Genomic DNA, 7,549 nt, shown 5'->3' on the forward strand with positions numbered 1-7,549 from the left:
GGTATTTTCGTAAATTACTTTAATTAGGTCAGAATCCCTTAGCATAACTTTTTATTTGTAGGAAGTGTTGAGTTTTAAACATGCCATTCTTGCTCGCTTTTCTTTTTTTTTGACAATAGCTCGGGAGCTCGGCTTGTTCGATCTTGATCCGAAAGGAACCTCCGAGCTTGCTCACTGAGAAAGCGAAACGCCCGCAGTCGTATTAACTCTATGCCCGCAGTGCCCTCGTAAGCCTGCAGTCATGCTTGCAGTGAACCATGTGTCTGTGCATGCGTCTCTGTGTGTGCCTGTGTCAGTGTGTGTGTGCGTGCATGGGTATGCGTGCGTGTGCGCGCGTGCATGTTTTTGTTTGTGCGTGTGCATGCATGAGCATTCACCCGAGTCCCTAATTTTCCTTCCTTTTCGTTATTTCTTCTGATGAACCGCTGCCAAAATTTTTCTCGGAGAAGTACTTTGTAAACAACTCTGCGCTCACCGTCATGCTCCAGCTGATAATGACCAAGTGCCCTCATTGCTAAATATCAAGTTTTATGTGCTGCACGGGATGGAATTAATGCAACAAGCGTAACAGGTTTCGATACCACGATGTGATTATGTGAAGAAGTTGCTAATTGTACGTGATGCGAATCTTTCTGGTTATTTTTCCCCACGCTTTCATTTCCTGGTTTTCCTGAAAAATGATAGGTTGGTGAGGTCTGCATGTGTACCGTACGACAAACTAAACGTTGTGATGGCGAACAATTTAAAACACTTTATTTTAGGGAAATGCAATCTGAAATCGAAAGCTGCTGGGTCCACTTTTGAAAGAAAGACATACACCTCATGGATGTCCATGGATTATGGATTGGATTTTCTATGAAGAGGGCATCCTACTAGTTTTGCTGCAGTGGCACTGAGAACTGTCACAATCGTGCCAACCACAACGCGCTCAAATCGGCTGGCACCGGCGAGCATTCAAGTGGTGACAAGAAACTCGTACAAGGCTGTTGTGCAAAGGATTTATTGGCAGTTCTTGTGAAAGAGGTCACGCTAGAAGGCACAGAAGATCTTTTTTGTTTGTTTATTTTCAGAGTCAGGTATCGTGATGGTGGACGAAGATGGTGGAGCACGTTGTTTGACGAACACGCTGAATGCCACAGCGTAGGGGGTGCATAAATGCCGTTCACGGTAAGAGCGGGCTGAACGCAGTAACCGTGCACAACTTAAGATGGAGCAGGAAAACGAGATGCTTCTGGCAGGTCGCAGTGCTCATGGGGAACAGGAAGAAATCTTGCAAGGCGAACGGCTGTCATTGCAGTGCCAGATGTGCAGTCAGAAGACACCAAGCACGACACACGAAATAGCACGTCCAGTTGGTGTGGGTAGTACACAGGAAATCCACAGTCAGCGCACCTGCAGAAACAAATGGCGATGTAAACAAAATGGCACAAACAGCAACTTTGCGCACACACTCTTACAGCATCCAAACAACTCTGATAGCATCCAGGCAACGTAATGAAGTCCCCTGAAGTCCCCCGACATTCACTCTTGCAGCAAGGCGAAGCATGTGCGGTCGACGAGGGACCGGACACTTACCCTGCGGCAAAGGTAGGGGTGTGCCATGAAGGGGGGGGGGGGGGGAGGTACAGTAAGCATGCATCACGCATGGTCACTTATCCATCTATACAATATGTATAGACATGCAAGTGGATGAGGGAATGCGCAGTATTGACAACGTAGGAGTATCCTGATGCAGTACACAGCGAACGGAAACTAGTGTGGTGTTTTATGGTGCATAAGTGGATTTTGTGCCTCAGCTCGACCTTGAGTGTGGCGGCTGTGCAGGCTGGATGTACAGTCTTTGTCAAAAGTATACAGCCCAACAGGCTTCCTTCCGAGCCCTGCAGCGCAACTGCTCTTGCTTACTCAGGGATCCTAGTCTCACGAACGCGGGAGGAACACGATTCCTCGAGCTACCAATTTTAGAACTGTCAAATGTGGTAAAGAGCACCGCTACATGGCTTGGAAGGAAAACCCTTGGGCTGTACATTGTTGACAAAGACTGTACATTACAGGGGTGTAAAGGCATGCGGGGACGACAACCTGACCCAGCACCCAAACCGCTATCGCTGATAAATGTAAATGAAAAGAATCTAAAGTAAATAAAAGCCCACTGGGGATAACTTTTAGAGCACCCCAGCGCACTCCTCTGGCGTGCTCCCTATTAAAAGGGAGTGCGCTAAAGGACAGCTTAGCCCCTTTTGTACTCTCTTAAGAGTATTCATGTTTAGATCTGTGCACATGCATAGAAAACAAAATAGGGCGAGCGGATCAGTTTGGCTTAACACAAAAAAACCGAAGTCCGAAAGGTGTTTTTTCGCTCACTTGGGGTAAACAAGGCCTCGACGCGCTGCTTATAGCCGATGGCCGAGGACAGTGACAGAGGATAGAGGCAGCTCCATACGTCACGGTAGCAGTAGCTCCGAGCAGGCAGCAACGACAGTCCAGGAACAGCAGGTCACTGCGTCGCAGTCCCCTGAAGGTGTTGACTGCTGGCCCTCTTTGCGTTGACAGGAAGCAGCAGCATGGAAAGCGTAGGTGTCCATGCATAGTAGGTAGGCCTTGGGAAGGAGACGATGAAGCGCGCTTGCCGCGTTGCACTGCCGGCGATTACAACGTAATTCTGCATGTCTGCCACAAGTCGTTGTGCCACATCGGGTTTTTACTTTTGCAATCCTTGCTTCGCCTTTCTCTTCTAAGCACGTCCCACAAGCCTCCTTGGTTTCTTTTTTCTTTTCTAGTTGGTTTCCTTTTCTTTTTATGTGCACTAACTCATGACAGAACGAAGCGCACTGAACATCTCCATACACTCAAATGGAAAAGTGAAATGCTTACATACAAACACGGAAGTGAAATACATAAGAAAACAAGATATGCAGGAAAAGAAGCGAAGTAGACAAATAGAAAGCATCTGACAGAGTTGAAACCTCAGCGGTCATGCAGGCATCGTGTAATCAGGGTGTAGAAGAGTGTTATGTGAAAATACCAGAAGATATCCATAACGACTGCACAGCTACCATAGTGTTTCATAAAGTCAGCAACAATATTCCAATAAGAAAGGGTGTCAGGAAAGAAGACAGGATCTCGCCAATGCTTTACACCGCCTGTTTACAGGAGGTGTTCCGAGGCCTCGATTGGGAACAGTTGGGGATTAGAGTGAGTGGAGAATATCTAAGCAACTTGCCGTGCTAAGTCACTCCGTGTTAAGTTTTTTTTGCTGCAAAGCATGATCAACAAGTTAACAGGCAGAGCAGAATGGTAGGTCTTAAAATTAACTTGCAGAAGACCAAAGTAATGTTCAACAGTCTCGCAAGGGAACAGCAGTTTACAATTGGTAGCGAGGTGCTGGAAGCAGCAAGGAAATAGGTGTGCTTAGGGCAGGCAATGGGTGCGGATCCGGCTCATGAGAGGGAAATAATGTGAATAAGATTGGGGTTGAACGCATATGACAGGCTCTCTCAGATCATCAATGGCAGTTTACCAATATCCCTCACGAGAAAAGTATATAACAGCTGTACCTTATCAGTACTGACCTACGGGGCAGAAACATGGAGGCTAATGAAAAGGGTTGAACTTAAGTGAAGGACAACGCAGAGAGCTATGGAAAGAAAAAAATGATAGGTGTAACATTAAGAGACCTCAAGCGGGCAGAGTGGGTGAGGGAACAAACGCAGATTACTGATATATACTAGTCTAAATCAAGAAGAAGAAATGGGCTTGGGCAGGGCATGTAATGCGAAGGCAAGATAACTGCTGGTCCTTAAGGGTAACAGAATGGATTCCAAGAGAACGCAAGCGTAGCAGGGGCGCCAGATAGTTAAGTGGGCAGATGAGATTAAGTTTGCTAGGATACGGTGGCCACAACTGGCAAAGGACAGGGTTAATTGGAGACATGGGAGAGACCTTTGCCCTGCAGTGGGTGTTGTCAGGCTGATGATGCGACAAACAGAGCCGAAAATATTTTAAAGAAAGCAACCTTGCATACCGCAAAAGAGCCGGACTGACGTCCACCTTGCCTGGTCAAGAGGCCCCTTGAAAGTATGCAAAGGTTGTCAATTAGCACATACAGATGATCAGGAATGACTCCACTGATGAGAATGCTTGCTTGGTTTTGAATTGCACAGGTACAGATAAAGCATAATTTTCAATGAATGAAAGAATGAGCGATTTGGATGAAACTGTTAGGCTGTTTGCTATAGAATTCCAAATGTCGGACTTCGACGATGCGTGCAAAAATAACTATGAATGGGGAATCTACGAAAATAAAAATGGAAACGCCGTTAACTCTTAATGGCGTTACCGAGAGATTTGCTGGCAGGAAACTTTGCACTGATAGCCAAAATATTACACACGCAAATAAAATGTTTGGTGTTTGAATTGTCTCTCCATTACTTATTTAACTCGTGAAGGTGCAACACGCGTACGAATTTGGCATTGAGTAAACTTTGGAGTGCACTCTTTAGCTGGATTGGGCTGAATTAGTGTAACGTGGGTGATAGGGAGCAACACGACTAAGAAGTCAGACAAGCGTGGAAAGAATTTGTATTGAACGCAGGATGAACAGACCGAGTGTAATGTGGGCCATCAACTTTTGTAGAATCATAACACACACTCTGAGGGAGGAGGCATCATACGTGTGGCATGAATGGATAATCTTGCATGGATGTCGGACCAAGCGAGAGGTCCGAGCTTCGACTTGCTTAGGTTGCTGTGAGAACTTAAGTCCGCGTATGTGCAAAAGCGAGTGAAAAGCATGGATGTCACGCACATGTTATATGGAGGCTTCTGACGGGAACGCTGCACAATGTCTGCACTGATGGCAGCAAAAGTGGCATATGCCATGAGAGCTTCGATTCACTTGCACTTACCACCGTACTCCTGGTGTCAAAAGAGAATAAAAAGAAGACCAAGGCAGGAAGGGAATGTCTTGTGTCGTGCACGGATGCCGGATCGGGGCCACAGACCCAAGCTCGGATTTCCTGAGCCAGCTCGGTATTGTTCTGGTCCAAGGGAGACATTAACCCAGGTAGCACACGACGGTGGGCCAATATTGGAAATCCACTGGCAAAGCGTGGCCCTAACTAGGCCCAGAGTTGCCAGTGAGCATCCGATATTGGTTGTGCCACTCCTTAGCACATCCAACAATGGCCCTGGTTGTCCGTCGCTTTACCAGTATTGGCTGAGCTGTCATTAGATCCTGGCTATCATGGGCCAGGTTAGCCAGGATTGCCCCACTGTTTGCCATTGCTGGCTGTGCCATCATCGAATCCTGGCTATCATGGGCCATGTTAGCCAGTGTTGTTCCCCTCTTTGCCAGAATTGGCTATGCCATTTCCGGGAGCTGGCTATATTGGCCTAGGATTGCCACCGCTTATCCAGTGTTCAAAGTATACTGGCAAACGTTGGTAAACATTGTGTCATCCATTAAAATGGATTCAAAATTAATTTTATTGTCGAGTACCATATCGGCAGTTCATAATTTTCGAACGCGCTAAAACATGCGAGTTCAAAGATTTGGTTTTATTTATTATTATATTTTAACCGAACACTTTTGGAGTTTGTGAGCAAAGCTACCCATGATTCCGTTGGAAAAGCTGCACTCTGGTTGCGCAGTGAGCAGCAATAATACGTTTAGGAGAATTGCGAGCGAAGTCCTGTTGATCAGAATTAACGTTCTGATTACACCCGAGACACCTTCAACAAAAATTGTCAACAGGTGCCTTCAGCAAAAATCAAATAAGTTTCATTTGATTAAATTTTTGGAATAAAAAAATCACTTTTTTTATTCGCTCTAGGAATTCACTGCCGCAGTGCGCAGCTGGTGTCTGCTTCAGGGAGATCGCGATACAAACGTAATAGATTAGCGCAAGTGCATTCGCTAAACCGAAATTGTGCTCAGTTTTGGCAACGTTCAGAAACGAAGCAGTCGCCTCGTAATTTCGAATTATGCGTTGCGCTCGTGAAATATTAGGCGGGTGCTTCATAAACGCACGCGGACACGTGCTAAGCGATTCCTACGCTTCCCTACGTCGTGCCCTGTGATCGCGCATTTCCCGTGTTTTCTGATTTGCTATTGCCTTCCTTTTCTGCAAATCGTAATGCTAGAAATTGTTGTTTTGACCATTTTATTCTTCTGTTGCGTAATTTGCATTGGGGGCTATATAGCTCTTGCTCACGTCTTTGCATATTTGTTTTTTTTTCTTTCGAACATCACCTTTATTGATGAAAACCATCGAAAGTAGTTGCAAACCACAATTCAACATGCCTTTGTTTGTTTTTGCTTTTTTGCGCGAAACTTCCTCACCAGCAAACAATTTGAGGATTCTTCGACGACCACTGAATAAATGGACTGACAACTGGCGTTAGACGCATGTTAACCTAGCTTGTTTGGCGCATGTACGGTACATGAAACTATGAAAGAGCGCGCATTCCGCTTGGATATTTTTTTGCTTGATTTTTTGTATTATATGGTAACATTTTAAGCTATCTTGAACTAACAAAAGCCACATCATACGGCCCCACAAAATACGCGAGTGTCTCAAGTCGTTTTGGCGAAATGCATCTTGAAGCTCCAAGTTTTTCACTTCAAAATTTTCAGGCTTTTGCTGCAGCTTTGTAGCAATACTTTGACGCTTCCGTGTTTCCCATCCACTTCTCTCTTGTAGATATTGCTTTCTGTACTGCCTGTGGCCATGTGACTCATTCTCCAAAAATTCCAAACCCTTTTCACGTGTTTTCGCCTCTTTCCCTCTCTCTTTCAAGTCTTCAAGTCCAATATCTCCCCACCTGTTCTCCCGGCCGTGCCCTTTTCCAGGTAGCGGGCTAACCCCCCACCCCTCGAAGCGCCTTTTTTTTCTTTTTGGTTGTCACTTTCTCAAAGCTGTTTTCCCTCGCGGGCAGCTACGCGCTTCGCTGTTCCTCCACCTCCCTGTCTCCACCTCGAGGACTTTTCTCGGAACCACAAAACCTGTGTAAAGGAAAATGACTCTCTCCCCTCCAGCCAACCCCCCCCCCTCCCCCCCCCCCCCCCCCCCGCCGTCGTCTCCACTGCTCGTCTTTGAACCGCGCGACTCATCACAATAAGACATTCTTGACTGCACGGCGGAGCTCAACCACGTGCACGACCAACGCGACGAAAATGCATGCACACTCGAGCTAGCACCGTTCATAGTCTGCGCACGCGAAAAGCCACACTCATATATTAGGAGAGCTCCGACGCTGTTCGTACCGCCTGCAAGATCTTATTTGTAAGTACTAAAACTCTTTTATCTTGATATACGTCTGGAAGTTAAAGTGGTTTTTGTAGTAAATGTTGCTTTGACTACATGCGCCTTTATTTTTTCGGCAGGAGAAGAGAGCGAGCCAAAAAGCACGAGGACGACTTCTGTGTACCCACTCTCATTGCGAAATGGCTTGCTTGACGTCGTGCGCAGTGGAATTGTGGCCGAATGGTGAGAATTTAATTTTTCGTCTTTGGTGAGATGAACGCACTAAAGATTCACTACTTTGG

The 7,549-nt window shown here is 46.2% G+C and overlaps 1 long non-coding RNA gene across 1 annotated transcript; it reads right to left on the reverse strand.

Annotated features, from left to right (window-relative positions):
* Positions 1 to 984: 984 nt before the first annotated feature.
* On the reverse strand, positions 985 to 7,005 carry LOC149331871 (uncharacterized). Its single transcript, XR_016285120.1, has 2 exons — positions 2,365 to 7,005; positions 985 to 1,392 (listed from the first exon to the last, which is right to left on the reverse strand). It is a non-coding gene; the product is annotated as an uncharacterized LOC149331871 (long non-coding RNA).
* Positions 7,006 to 7,549: the final 544 nt, after the last annotated feature.

Source organism: Amblyomma mixtum, chromosome 8 (assembly GCF_055824585.1).
Source record: "Amblyomma mixtum isolate Tamu chromosome 8, ASM5582458v1, whole genome shotgun sequence".
NCBI classification, from domain to species: domain Eukaryota; kingdom Metazoa; phylum Arthropoda; class Arachnida; order Ixodida; family Ixodidae; genus Amblyomma; species Amblyomma mixtum.